Genomic DNA, 14,436 nt, shown 5'->3' on the forward strand with positions numbered 1-14,436 from the left:
CCACGTTGCTACAGTCAGTTATTCTTTAGAAGGTGAATTTGAAGACTTATGTTTTCTAGCCTTCTAACACAGTATTGATTGAAGTTGAGAATAGCAATTGTGTTCGTGTAATTGAGTTTTAATTATAAATACTAAAATATAGCTGATAACTTGGTTTGTTGCACAGCTGGTGATGAGGAGTGAATTGCTATAACTAAGGTTAAGCTTTAGTGTAGATATCGTTCTGGTTACAGTATCTTATAATCATGTCATCCTGAAAAAGGAAGTCTTAGAGTATTAAAGATACTTAGGGCTACCAATTTTAAGCTTGTGCAATTCAGGAAGCCATGTGACTTACTCATATAATTTTAAAAAATTGGTGAGTTGGTGTGCCAAGCAGAAAGTATCAGCATGTCTTTTGAGGGAGGTCAACATGTAAAAATATAAATATACAAGATTCTTAGCCAGTGGCAAAATGCTGTACACTTCAAAGGAGCTTGTCTCTCAAGTCAGGAGGAAAAACCATTGAATTTTGGGGACTGTATTGTATACTAACTGGAGCACTGAATAAAGGCTATGGGCATGTGGATTCTGGCCTTGGCTCTGCTGCTTTTTCTCAGGTAACCTCCAAGTTTTTATTTGCTGTCATTTTTCAGTCTATAAATTGAGATGATTTTTTGTAAGGTGTAGGATAGTGTAATTTCTTCACCTCAGTGGTATAAGGTGTATTATTTGTTTACGGAGTAAGTTTAAGGTATTGATCCCATTGGAGTATCAATGATGAGGAAAGCAAATTTATGGGTGAAAAAATGAGTTGTTGGAATTTGTGCAAGTTCAAGTTACTGTTGCTCCTCATTAGGATTATCTTAATGGTAAGTAGGAAGAATCAGAATAAAAAATAAGTGTTAAAGCTTGCTTGATTTTTATATGCTATTTATTGTTTATCAGGTTAATAACTGATGCTGGGACTGTTGAGTTTTAAGCAAATTAAAAAGAGCTACTTGTGATTACTTTAGCAACTTACCCGCTCAGTGAATCCTGGTACAAAGCTCTAACTCGTTACAATAATATCTATATCTGGCACTTCATGCTGCCATTAAGAAGGCATATTAGTCACTCAAGAAAAATGTTGACTGTGCTTTATTGTCAATACTGAGCCCCAAATAATCTCATAAATCAGTACTTATTTTCCCTCCAGTATGGAATCAAGGCTTTAGTTGGCTTCAGTCAATTCTAAACTTTTCCCTGGTTTACTGTGGTAATTTGCCTTTATATCAGGTCAGCTATTCAACGTGACAAAGATTCCTCTCCTCATTATATTTTTCTTCTGTAGAAGTCAGCCAATTTAGTTTTCTTAGAACTGTAACAAAACACCTGAATGCTGTTTTTACTGGTGTGAATGTTTCATGACAACCAGAGCAATTCTACCAAAAAAAAACCCCTTCCTGGTTATGTTGCTCAGGCAGTTAGCTTACAAAGAATTTCTAGGATTAACAACATACTGCAGTTCTTTTACTGCTGCAGCTTTGAACACAAATAGCTAGTTAATAGGCTCCGTACTGATTTAATCTTGCTTGTAATCTATACCTGATAATTTAATAAAAAGTAACTTCCCATGTCTTGTTTACTACTTGTTTTTGTTCACTTACTCTTAGTTGCAGTGCTGATCGGTGTAAAACTAAAATTTACTGTATAAAATGCTGTAGTCTCATCATGAACAGCTTTCTTTCGCTTCTGTCATGCTGCATTATGTGAAGCTGACCAGCAGGATACAAGAGAACAATCAAGAGCTGGAGTAAGTTCAAATCTTGCTGCATATGCTTATGCTTAAAAATTGGCAGAAGAACAATGAGGTTGGGAAAATCCCTTTGAACAAATGCTGCACAGTAATCTGACTTGAGTATTTGTTCAGAAAAGATTCCCCAAATTGTGGCTTTTTATTCTGAAATGTACAAGCAAATTTTAGTAGGTCAAGAATTGAAAGTTCTCACTTAGAATCTGCCTGTAATTGTAGATAAACTGACCATTTCTTTGGATGCGTGGGTTACCTTTTCTTGGGTATTGGATGGAGAAAAGCCTGATGCAAAAGAAGCATACTCTAGGTTTTGCTTAAATGTGCAATTTTAAAATTACTGTTTAGTTGAATTGGCAAGTTACATCCTAGAGCTGGTCTTTGCTTCCTCTTAGTTTTGTGGGAGGGTACAAGTCATGTTCCTCTGATATTTGAAATAATTGTACCTCATGCTGTAGTTTTGCAATTTTGAACATGAAGAAAGGCTGACAATTGGCATGGAAAATTGCAGCTTTGTGGCATGGAAAGTTGTGTTTGAAACAGCGTTTGACTCTCAGGTGTTTGGTTGAAGTCTTTTCTGTTTAATAGGTAACTCAAATGTAGATTTCATGGACTCCAACTACATTTTCCAAGATTGGCTTCTGAATCTTGCTGTGTTAGTGTAAGCCTACAGCAGTGCAGCCTCTAATCACCAAAGCTTATTGATAGTTCTTTACTGTCTTTCTGTAATAAATCTCCTCTTCTGTTATGGGGGGGAACTTGAATATAAACTTAACATCCATATCAGGGAAAGAATTCAAGTGTGTCCATACTGATGAATTCCACAAAGTTAATAATGAAAATACCTTTTTAGTTCCTTTGTATTTAAATTTTGAGTGTCTAATGTTCTGCTTGTCCCATGTACCTGTCTTGCAGACTGATGCCTTGTCTAAGCACAGTGAGTAACAAAAAAATCAATGTTTTGCTGTCACCTATGCATCTAAAATTAGGTGAACGCAGTAAGAGAACAGAAGACCTGGCCTGGTACCTGTTGCAGGCTGCATTGGTGGCAACCATTTAAAAATTGCTGTAATAGTCTGTTTAATGATAAGAAGTTGTTTTTACTGGAGCCCTGTGTCAGTGTGCCTTTCATGTGGGAAACCTTCAATGTTTTGACCAACAACCACAGACATTCTAATAAGGATTTAAACAGCTCTCCTTCCAGCAAGAAGACATATAACTGTTTATTTGAATGCTAATGTTCCTCAAGCCTTTGAAACTCCCATCTTTTTGGCTGCGATAGGACAGAGAGAGAGAGAGCAGGGTAACTGCCACCTCAGCAGAGGGCAAATGATGGTAGAACATGGTTGACTACTGCTAGGTGGAGTGAGGAAAAGAAATTGTTGGATGTCCTGGGAAACTGCTTTAACTGTTAAGCACTTGCATGTGAGGCAAGAGCACTTGTGGATATCATCTTCAGATGCATGTTCTGGGTGTGGATTGTGAACAAGATGCTTGAAGGCTTCAGGACTTGTCCGTGATCTTAACATATCGTCCTTTCTGTCTACCTCTAGGCAGTGAAGCTCAGGAAATAGATTTTGATTCTTGTTCTATGGATGTCCCCTGCATACTCAATTTTCTGTCAACAGTATCAAATATGGGGTCCTGTGTTCTGTTCTGGGCCTGAGGGGAGCAGGGGCCTGTAGTTAGACACCTTGGCTACTAAGTTGATTTCTTGATTTTTGCCTTAGCAAAAGCATATAAGGCAATATGTCAGCAAACATGCTAAGTTAATTTTAAAAATAAAATGGTGACCCAAATTGACCAAAGGGATATTCCATACCATATGATGTCAGGTCAGATATAAAAGCTAAGGAAAGGAGGAGGAAGGGGGGAGCATTTGTTATTTACAATGCTTGCTTTCCAGAGCAACTGCTACATGTGCTGAAGCCCTGCTTCCTGTGAAGTGGCTGAACATTGCTTGCTGATGGGAAATAGAGAATAAAATTATTTTGTCTTTGCTTGTGTGTGTGCAAACTTTTGCTTTTGCTTTAGTAAACTGCTTTATCTAAACCTATGAGTTGTTTTCCATCTTATTTTATCTCCCCTGTCCAGCTGGGAAGGGGAGTGATAGAGCGGCTTAGTGGGCATGTGGTGTCCAGCCAAGGTCAGCCCACCACATTCCTTTTTGGCACCTGATTGGGGCAACACAAAGGCAGTTTTTAATAGATATGTAGCTAGATATGTAGTGTGTATATGAGTGTATGTGTATGTATATATATATTGCATGCTATAGTAATAATAGTTACCAAATACAAGCTCCTGTGAGGGACACAGAGTTTGTCAGCTGCACCACTTATCTTTTTCTGAGTTTGGGAACATGTTAATACAAGCAATGGTTCTTGTGCTTTGTCCTTATGTTGACGGCCTTGTTGTGCTGGGGTAGCTATATCTTCTATGGACAATGAGGGAATACACCTCCCTCTGCCTGCCCAAGATTGATGTGAATGGTTTTATAATGCAGGCTCCTGTGGTCCATGTTCATTCTTATGTGAGCTGTTTAATACTATTAATTAATATGGTTAACATATCATGTAGTTTGTGGAATCAGGTGTCATTCTGGTATAAGAGAAAACAAACTTTAGGTGAAGAGCTATTGAAATCTGCCCTGAGGCATCCAGTTCCTGGGTGGCAGGGTGCATGGAAGGATTTGGGCAGCTTCCTAGGGTGCTTATCACCTGTCATTGCCTGGGACTTTACACCTGTACAGGTTAACAACCCTAACAAACTGATGTGTCAACTGATCGAAGGGTGCCTTGCCTATCCCAATGAAAACCAGCAGCTTCTTGCTCTGTACTGGGGCCTGGTCTGTGCCTACCTAGCCACAGTTCAGTACTCTCAGAGGACTGTAGTTGAAGCAGGAACCCAAACTGCATTTGAGGACACTATGCCTGAGACCGGGACTCAAACCACAGCAACTACAGTAATTGCCCCAGTAGTGAAAAAGAAACATAGATAAGGAGAGCTACAGGTCCATATCATCAATTAAAAAGGGAGGAAGAAGGAGAATCAAGAGAGGAGGGGCCAGATCAAGAAGCTGGTCCTTCAACATAGAAATTTAAAGGAGGGAGGTCAATCAAACAGGAAACCTAAGTTATTTGGTCCCTGACCTCATCAGAACTTCAAGACTTGCAAAAAGATTACAACTGCCAGCCAGGTGAGTGGATTTCTGCCTGGCTGCTTTGACGCTGGGATAATGGGGCCGACAGTCAGCAGAAGCCCAACAGCTGGGATCCCTTGTTAAAGATCGGGAAATTGAAAGAGGAATTGGAAAAGAAGGAGCAATTTGTACCCTCTGGAGACAGCTCCTCTCAAGTGTGAGGACAAGATATCCATTTAGGGAAGATCTTGTGGACTCCCCAGGGAAGTAGACCACTGCAGATGAAGGTATCCAGTACTTGAGAGAACTAGCAGTGCTGGAAGTCATCGATAGTGATCTAAAAAATAATAATGCCCCTAAAGATCGAGAAGATGTCCCTCGCTCAATGGCCATGTGGTGGAAGGTGGTTCAAAGTTCCCCTGCATCATATTCCAGCAGCTTGGTAGCAATGTATTACCTTAAAATGGATATGCCGACTGTAGAGATGGAGCCAGGAAGACACTGAAATGTAGAAGAAACTCTAGGTACTTCTACATCCCTATAGGCCAGCACCTCAGCTTTTAGGGGCAGCCCAAGAGATCGGTTCTCTCCTGCCCTGGTCAGAGGGAAGGAAAGCCCCAAGCGCAGGCCATGTAATGAACTGGTTTTTTCTGTGTGACCAGGGGGAGGACATGAGGAAGTGGGATGGTGAACCCACCTCTAAGCTGGAAGCCTGTGTCTGTGAACTGAGAGGGAAGAGAGCTTTTAAGAAGGGGTCACCCAAGAAGGCTGTCAGTGTAGTTGCTGCAGAGAGACAAGAAGGCAATCGGTGATCTCCCAGACAGAACTGAAATTACTTCCTTTGACCCTGGCAAGGGATCCTCTGATCTGGCATCACAAAAGTCAGTGAATACTCTGATAAAGAACAGGAATAGAGGGTTCCTGCCTTTGGCCAGGAAGAGGAAAGGGATGACTGGGCATACTGGACTGTGTGGATTCGATGGCCTGGCACATCAGATCCACAGAAGTATAAAGCTTTAGTAGACACCAGTGCACGTTGTACACTGGTGCAATCAGGGTACAGGGGCACAGAACCTATCTGGATCTCTGGAGTGACAGGGAGATGCCATGAATTGTCTGTATTGGAGGCTGAGGTGAGCTTAACAGGGAACTAGTGGGAAAAGCACCCCATTGGGACTGGCCCAGAGGCCCCTTGTATCCTTGGCATGGACTACCTCAGGAGAGGGTACTTGAAGGATCCAAAAGGGTATTGATGGGCTTCTGGTGTAGCTACTGTGAATACAGAGAAGGTCAAACAGTTATGCACCCTGCCTGGCCTCTCAGAAGATCCCTTCATTGTGGGATTGCTGCAGGTTGAAGACCAGCAAGTGCCAATTGCTATCAGGACAGTGCATTGGTGGCAATATTGCGCCAACTGATACTCCCTGGCTCACATCCATGAACTGATTCATCAACTGGAGAGCCAAGGAGTGATCAGCAAGACTCACTTGACTTTTAAAAGTCCATGTGGCCAGTGCCAAAGTCTGATGCAGGGTGGAGGTTAACAGTAGGCTATTGTGGCCTGAATGAAGTAATGCCACCACTGTGTGCTGCTGTAACAGACACATTAGAGCTCCAATATGAACTGGAGTCGAAGGCAGCCAGGTGGTGTGCTACAATTGACATTGCCAATACATTTTTCTCAATTCCTTTGGATGCAGAGTGCAGACTACAGTTTGCTTTCATTTGGAGAGGTGTCCAATACACCTGGAATCGACTGCCTGAGGGGTGGAAGTACAGCTCTGTTTGTCATGGACTGATCCAAACTGTACTGGAAACAAGTGATGCCCCTGAACATCTACAATAAATTGATAATGACATTGTATGGGGCAATAAGGCAGAAGAAGTGTTTGAGAAAAGGAAGAAGATGATTCAGATTCTTCGGAAAACTGGGTTTGCCAAAAAAAAAAGGAAGGTCAAGGTACCTTGGGAATAAAATGGCAGGGTGGACACTGTCATGCACCTATGGAGGTGATTAACAAAACTGCAACTATGTCTCCACCAGCTAACAAGAAGGAAACACAAGCTTTTCCAGGCCTTGGGGCATTGTGGAGAACACGTATTCTAGGTTATAGCCAGCTTCTGAGCCCCCTCTACTGAGTGACCTGAAAGAAGAACCATTTCAAGTGGGGCCTTGAGCAACAACAGGTCTTTGATCAGGTCAAATAGGAGATAGCTAGTGTCGTAGCTCTTTGACCAGTTTTGACAGGACCAGCCATGCAAAATATACACTGCAGCTGGGGACCAAGGCCTCACCTGGAGCCTCTGGCAAAGGAAATCAGGAGAAACCTGAGGTTAGCCATTAGGGTTTTGGAGCTTGGGTTATAGAGGATCAGAACCCCACTGACTCACACTGAAAAAGAGATATTAGCAGCCTATGAGGCTGTTTGGGATGCCTCAGAATTTTTTGTGAGACAAAAGTGTCTCCTCTTGAAAACACAAAATCGTCAAGGTTGTAAGAGACCTACACAATCACCCAGTCCAACAGTCCACGTGTTAAGATCGGCTTCGTGAGAGATGCCTCTGTCCGAATGAAGGTGCAAATGAGATCTTAGCCAAAACTCAATAAAATGAATTTTATTTAACAACAAATGTAATGTAGAGAGGGAAAGAAAAAAAGGAGTGACGTAGGGAGACGAGGGAAAAGAAGGGAGAGAAGAAAAAAGAGGAGAGGGAGGGAAAGAATAAGAGAGAGAATGAGGGAGGGAGGGAGAGAAGGAGAGGAGAGAGAGAGAGAAGGAGCAGGGGAGAGAAGGAGACAGGGTGGAGAAGGAGAAGCAGACGGAGGGGGGAAGGAGGAGGAGGCAGAAAGAGAAGGAGAGAAAAAGGGAGAGACAGGGCAAGAGGAGAGAGAGCGAGAGCGAGCAAGAGAAGGAGGGAGAAAGAGAGAAAGAGGAGAGAAAAAGAAGAAGAAGAGAGAAAGCAAAAAAGAGAAGGAGAAGGAGAGTAAATGAGAAAGAGAAAAGGAGCAAGAGAAAGAGAGAGCAAGAGAAGGAGGGAGAAAGAAGAGGTGAGAATTAAAAGGAGGGACAGAGAAAGGGAAGGAGGAACAAAAAGGGAGCAAGAGAAGGGGTGAGAATGAGAAGGAGGGACAGAGAGAGAGAAGGAGGGAGAAAGGAATAGGAAGAATGAGAAGGGGTGAGAAAGGGAAGGAGGGACAGAAAAAGGGAAGGAGTAGAGGGAGAAAGGAAAGGAGAGGACAAAGAAAGAGAAGGAGGGAGAAAGGGAAGGAGGAGAGAAAGAGGAGGGAGAAAGGGAAGAAGGAGAGAGGAAGAAGGAGGGAGAAAGGGAAGAAGGAGAGAGGAAGAAGGAGAGAGAAAGGGAAGAAGAAGGAGGGAGAAAGAAGGAGGGAGAAAGGGAAGAAGGAGAGAGGAAGAAGGAGAGAGAAAGGGAAGAAGGAGGGAGAAAGAAGAAGGGAGAAAGGGAAGGAGAAAGAGAAGGAGAGGGAAGGAAAAAAACCAGGAGAGAGAAGGAGAAAAAGGAGAAAGTGTAGGAGAAAAAAGAGAAGGAGAGAGATGAGGAGAGAGAAGGAGAAAGAGAAGAGAAAAGGAAAAAGTATAGTAGAAAGAAGAGAGAAGGAGAAAGAGGAGAGAGAAGGAGGGAAGGAGAAAGGAAAGAGAAGAGAGAGAAGGAGAAAGTGTAGGAGAAAGAGGAGAGAAGGAGAGAAGGAGGAGAGAGAAGGAGAAAGAGGAGAGAGAGAAGGAGAATGTGAAGGACAGAGAGAAGGAGAAAGAGAAGGAGACAGAAGGAGATAGAGAACGAGAATGAGAAGGAGACAGAAGAAGAAAGAGAAGGAGAATGAGAAGGAGAAAGAGAAGGAGAAAGAAGGAGAGAGAGAAGGAGACAGGAGATAGAGAAAGAATGAGAAGGAGAGAGAAGGAGAAAGAGGAGGAGACAGAAGATAGAGAAGAAGAATGAGGAGAGAGAAGGAGAAAGAGGAGGAGACAGAAGATACAGAAGGAGAATGAGAAGGAGAAAGAGGAGGAGACAGAAGATACAGAAGGAGAATGAGAAGGAGAGAGAAGGAGAAAGACGAGGAGACAGAAGATACAGAAGGAGACAGAAAGAGAAAGAGAGAAGGAGAAAGAAAAGGAGAATGAGGAGGAGAGAGAAGGAGAAAGAAGAATGAGAAGGACACAGAAGGAAAAAGAAGAAGAAGGAGAATGAGAAGGAGAGAGAAGGAGAAAGCAAAGGAGAAAGAAGGAGAGAGAAGGAGAAAGAGGAGGAGTGCTGCTTTGCCCTCCGAAAAGTGGCCGAACGCCGAAAAGCGGCAACGAAAGGCGATCGGTCGCGCTGAACACGGTCTGGACGCGCCGCGGCTGTGACGCACATGGGCGGGTGCCGCGCCCAGGGGGGTGGTTGCGCATTGGGAAAGTGGTAGAAACGAAGGAGGCGTAGGCTCTTGCGTTTGGGATTCCAGCAGGTTTATTGTAGGACTGCAGGGAAGGCAAGCAGGGCGGAGAACGGGGGTTGGTAGCAAGGCGGCGGGAATCCGGAACGCAAAAGCCCAGAACAAAAGCTGCACAGTGTTAAAAAGGGGGGGAAAACGGGGCGTGTCCAGCCCCGAAGGGCCAACCAGGGAAGGTCCGAGGGGGAAGGACAGGGGTACAAACCAGTGACTGTACTGCGAGGGAGGGTACAAAGCTTTAAACCAATAAAATATTTTGCTGGGGAACATTCTGGAACATAAATCATAAATGGGACAAAAGCAGGGAATTACACGGGGCCAATCCACTGCAACAATTCCCCATTTCCTGTTTACAACAAATGAAAAATTGGGAACGCAATGTAAGGAGTATGGAAGAAAAGGGATCTCTGTATAGGGAGGGAATGAAAAAGTTACATTTTAGGGTTCATCAAACAAAAGATTCAGGGAAATGCAGAACACACTTGGACTGAGGGGAATTTCTGTGGGAAATAAATTTGCCTGTAGAATAGCTATCCAGGAATCTGGGTTAATCTCTGATTTTTTGATCTGACCTTTTCTTTTTTCTTCTCTTCCACGCCACAGTGGAGAGGGTCTTCCAATCTGGTAAATAGTCTTTTTTGGCAAAATGGACCTGCTTTCCTGGAAGTTCTGGAGTGTGGGGTTTCACCCATTTGCTGGGTATCCACCGGGGGCCTGCAGGGGTGGATACACAGGCATACCCTCTACCCCAGGTTACCAAAGGGAAGGGGCCTCTGACTTGTCGGGATTCTGGGTCCTTGATCAGCACCGGTGGCTGCTCCTTTAATTTTGCCCTTGTATCATTGGCAAAATGCCAGAATACGGGGGGAACAGGCTCAGCAAAGGAGTTATTTAAAAAATTGATGGTGAATAGAGCCATGCAGAGACGCACAACAGGCAAATTGATCTCTGCTCCTTCTTGCTGCTGAGAAAGGACTCTTGATGGTTTGGTGGGCTCGTTCTACAATTGATTGTCCTGTGGGTGAATAAGGGATCCCAGTGGAGTGCCCAATTCCCCATTTCTTAAAAAATTCTCTTAATTGTTTTGAAACATAAGCAGGGCCGTTGTCTGTTTTAATTTCTGCCGGCACACCTAGGGTCGAGAAGGCTAAAAGGAAGTGCTTGATGACATCTGTTGCCCTCTCCCCTGAATGTGCTGAGGCATACATGGCTCCTGAAAACGTATCAATAGAGACATGAACATATTTTTGTCTACCGAACTCTGGAACATGGGTTACATCTGTCTGCCAAAGTTGGCAGCTGTGTAATCCTCTGGGGTTAACTCCCTGGTTGCAGGAGGGAACCTGGTATTTACAGCATGAAGGGCAGGTGGTAACAATGGCTTTAGCTTCCTCTCTGGTCAGCCAAAACATTCACACAAGGGCCGAGGTGTTTTGATGGTAAAGCTGATGGCTCAGCTTGGCCTGTGTGAATGTGTCCGGGACTGATGGTTTCATGACAGTGGCAGCTAAAGCATCTGCTCTTTTATTACCCTCGGCAATTGGGCCTGGCAGGTCAGTGTGAGACCTCACATGCATCACAAAGTACAGTTGCTCCCAGTGGGATAGAACTTCTATGAGTTCTGAAAGCAATTTGAATAATTTTAAATTGGATACTTCTTTTAGTACTGAATTCTCTGCTCTAGATATGATTCCAGCAACATAGGCTGAATCTGTGATTAAATCCAGGGGCTCCGGGAACCTTTTGAAGGCCCTGACAACTGCTGCTAGCTCCGCAAGCAGAGGCGATCTAGAGACTTCCTTGACATCAGCATCCCACTGCTGTATCTTGGGATTTCTCCACGTTACCACGGACTTGTGAGAAGACCCGGAGCCATCTGTGAAAACTGTCAGGGCTCCCTTAATAGGGGTGTCTGCTAATTTGGTTTTTTGGATTAATTTAAAATTGGTATTGAACAATTTGTGTTTTCCGTGACTAATTTGAATCTTCCCGGAGTACCCCTCTAGAGCAAATTGTAAATTTTCGCTGAATTGCATCAGGTGTTCCAAATAATCAGTTGTGAATGGTGCCTGAATGCATGCAAAGTCCTGGCCTGCCAGGGCATGAAGCCGAGACCTGGCCTTCATAATTACCCTTGATACAAACTCTTGTAATGTTGTTAGAGTTTTGGAAACCTGGTGAGGCAGAAAGACCCACTCGATGATCAGTAGTGGATCCATCAGCTCACTGTCCCACTGATAGATTAGTCCGTGTATGTATTGTTTTTCCCCCAAGATGATGAGCTGGTATGGGAGTCGTGGATCGACTCTGTATGCCTGTCTCTGGGTCATGGCATCCTGTACACGTACGATACACTCTCGGGCCTCTGGTGTCAGGGAACGTGGGGAGTCCAAATCCTCGCTGCCATGCAGTAGGTTGAACAGGGGGGCTAGGTCTTCCGATGAGATCCCCAGCAGTGGGCGAGCCCAGTTGATGGACCCGCAGAGTTGATGGAGTTCCCGCAGGGTTCCTGGATTGTCCTGGATGGAAAGCTGCTGGGGCACAATAGTCTGTTCCCTGATTACCAGGCCAAGGTACTTAGCAGGGCAGGAGTGCTGTATTTTCTCCAGATGTATCTGGAACCCTGCTTCCTAGAGAACTTGAAAAGTCAGTGCCAGAGTAACATTTAAACATTCATCATCAGGTGCACAAATGAGGATGTCGTCCATATAATGGTACAGCATCACTCCTGGGGATTGCTGGCGGACTGGGGTGAGAACCTTGGCTATGTACCATTGGCAGATGGTGGGGCTGTTTTTCATGCCTTGCGGCAGAACTGTCCAGTGGTACCTGCGCATTGGGGCTTCACGGTTTAAAGATGGCACTGAAAAGGCAAATCTAGGGGCGTCTTCAGGATGAATGGGGATGTGGAAGAAGCAATCCTTGATGTCTATTACTGCTAGCTTCCACTCCCGGGGGAGCATGGTTGCTGATGGCATCCCAGGCTGCAGAGGCCCCATGTCCTCAATAACCTCATTGATTTTACAGAGGTCGTGGAGGAGCCTCCACTCATTTTTATTAGGTTTTCAGAGGACAAAAACGGGGGAGTTACAAGGGCTATTAGTTGGTATAATATGGCCCTTGGCAAGCTGATCCTCTACAAGGGACTCGAGAGCACTTAATTTGTCATTTGAAAGGGGCCACTGATCTACCCACACAGGTGTTTCACTAAGCCAATTTAAGCGTGGGGTAGTGCGCTCATCAGTGGCCACAGCTAAAAACCCAACTCCAGAGATGGGATATGAATTTGAGTCCCCCATTGAGACAAGGTGTCTCGGCCCCAAAGGTTAAATGAAGCATCCATTACCAGCGGCCGGACTCGGGCTGGCATGCCGTCAGGACTTACGATGACAATGCTCTCTGCACTTTGTTGTGCAGGAGAATGCCCCCCCACCCCACTGATGGATTGTGTGGTGGTTTGCAAGGGCCAATGTGAAGGCCACGCGCTCTTAGAAATGATAGTAACATCCGCCCCTGTATCGATTAGCCCCCTTACTGATGTAGATGTGTCCTGGTTAGATAACACGCAAGTGGCATAAGGCCTCTGTGAATTAGCCTGCTCAGTCCACCAGGCCTGTAACGAATTAGAAGTGTCCAGTCTATTGTCCTTTAGTGACATCATTACCGTGAGCTGGTCTGATGAGGCAGCGACGTTACTTGTGTCTACATGTGACGCCCCTCCGCACTCTTCAATCAGTTTTTTGGCTGGGTTCCTGCGGTGTGAGGTGGAATCCAAGCCGGTTGAGCAGGAGGTGGCAGCACTAGGAACGTGCAGGCAGGAGGTGGTTGCTGCTGCGCTGGTCCTGGCTGGTAGGCTTGATTGGTATATGTCGGGTGTGATGGCATCTGTTCTGCAGGCACATAACTCATAGAACTGTCATTAGTAGCTGGTAGGAACACATGGCAAAATCTGGCTATGTGACCAGGTTGCTTACACTGGTAACAGACAATAGGGGTGGTAGGAGGTTTAGGTGGCTTTCTCTGGTTCACAGGGAAAGCTTTAGAGGTTTCCAGGGGAGGTTTGGAAGGGGTATTTGAATTTAGGTCTACCGGTACTCGCATGCAGGCGTCGATGAGCCGGCTAATGGTGAGTGGAGGATTAGAAGAAAGAGGGCTGATAATTTGTTTACAACGATCGTTTGCATTAAGCATAGCGCTTTTTAACAAAACTTGCTCCTGAGTCTCCTCTCCCATGAATTGTCTTTCAATGGCGATAGTAAGCCGATCAACAAAATCAATGAACGTCTCATTAGGGTTTTGTGTGATGGAGGTGTAAGGTAGAAATGATGCAGAACTGGTGGGGACAAGCTTTAGGGCTTGCTCTGCAGCTTTGGCTAAATCTGATAACACAGAGGGGGATAAAGCAGCTATTTAATCAAGAGGTTTTTTCCAGTCTCCTTCCCCACATAAGCAGTCAAGCGTCAAGTTTTGACACTCAGGGTTCCCCTTGTATAAGCCAATTAGAGCTTGAGCTCTCTCCTTCCAGGCTTCTTTCCACATTTTATATTGGGCACTTGTCAATATACTCTTTATAATTGCTTTGATATCGTGGGGGCATTTTGCCTCTGATGCTAGCATGGTTTGCAAAAAAGACCAAAAATATGAGGAATCTTTCCCATATTCTTTCGCTGCTTTGCACAACTCTTTCATCTGGCTGAATGGAATTTCTTGCCAGCTCACTGCATTCGGTTGGCTAGGGTGATTATGCTGTGGGGTAGGGCTGGGGCCCTCTTGGCCATGACATGCCGGCGCAGCAAACACACTCCTCCCCCCCCCCCCCGCGGCATCACTTCCGGCCCCGGTAGGTGATGCAGCGTGGGAACCTGAGCCTGGGAACTCAGGGGTGAGGTTTTCCCTCGCTGCCGCCCCGCCCCCTGATGTAATAGGGGCGGGGAATGACGACACTGAGGGAGGGGGGTTTAGGGGCGGTGCTGAGGTGATGGAAGGGCTCAGGGCAGGAAAGCAGAAGGGATTATGGGGAGAAGGAGCTGCCCCAGGGGGCTCTGCGCCGCCATTTTGTGGGCAGCTCGGGTCGGTGAT

At 45.1% G+C, this 14,436-nt stretch overlaps 1 protein-coding gene and 1 pseudogene across 2 annotated transcripts in view; both read left to right on the forward strand.

The window, feature by feature from the left end:
- Window positions 1-14,436, forward strand: part of LOC146425285 (SMAD family member 2-like) — a 95,504-nt gene that overhangs the window by 38,014 nt on the left and 43,054 nt on the right. The window lies entirely within an intron of this gene.
- LOC146425286 (uncharacterized) lies at window positions 33-8,179 on the forward strand (annotated as a pseudogene).

Source organism: Lichenostomus cassidix, chromosome W (genome assembly GCF_008360975.1).
Source record: "Lichenostomus cassidix isolate B80296 chromosome W, HeHo_3.0, whole genome shotgun sequence".
Lineage (NCBI taxonomy): Eukaryota > Metazoa > Chordata > Aves > Passeriformes > Meliphagidae > Lichenostomus > Lichenostomus cassidix.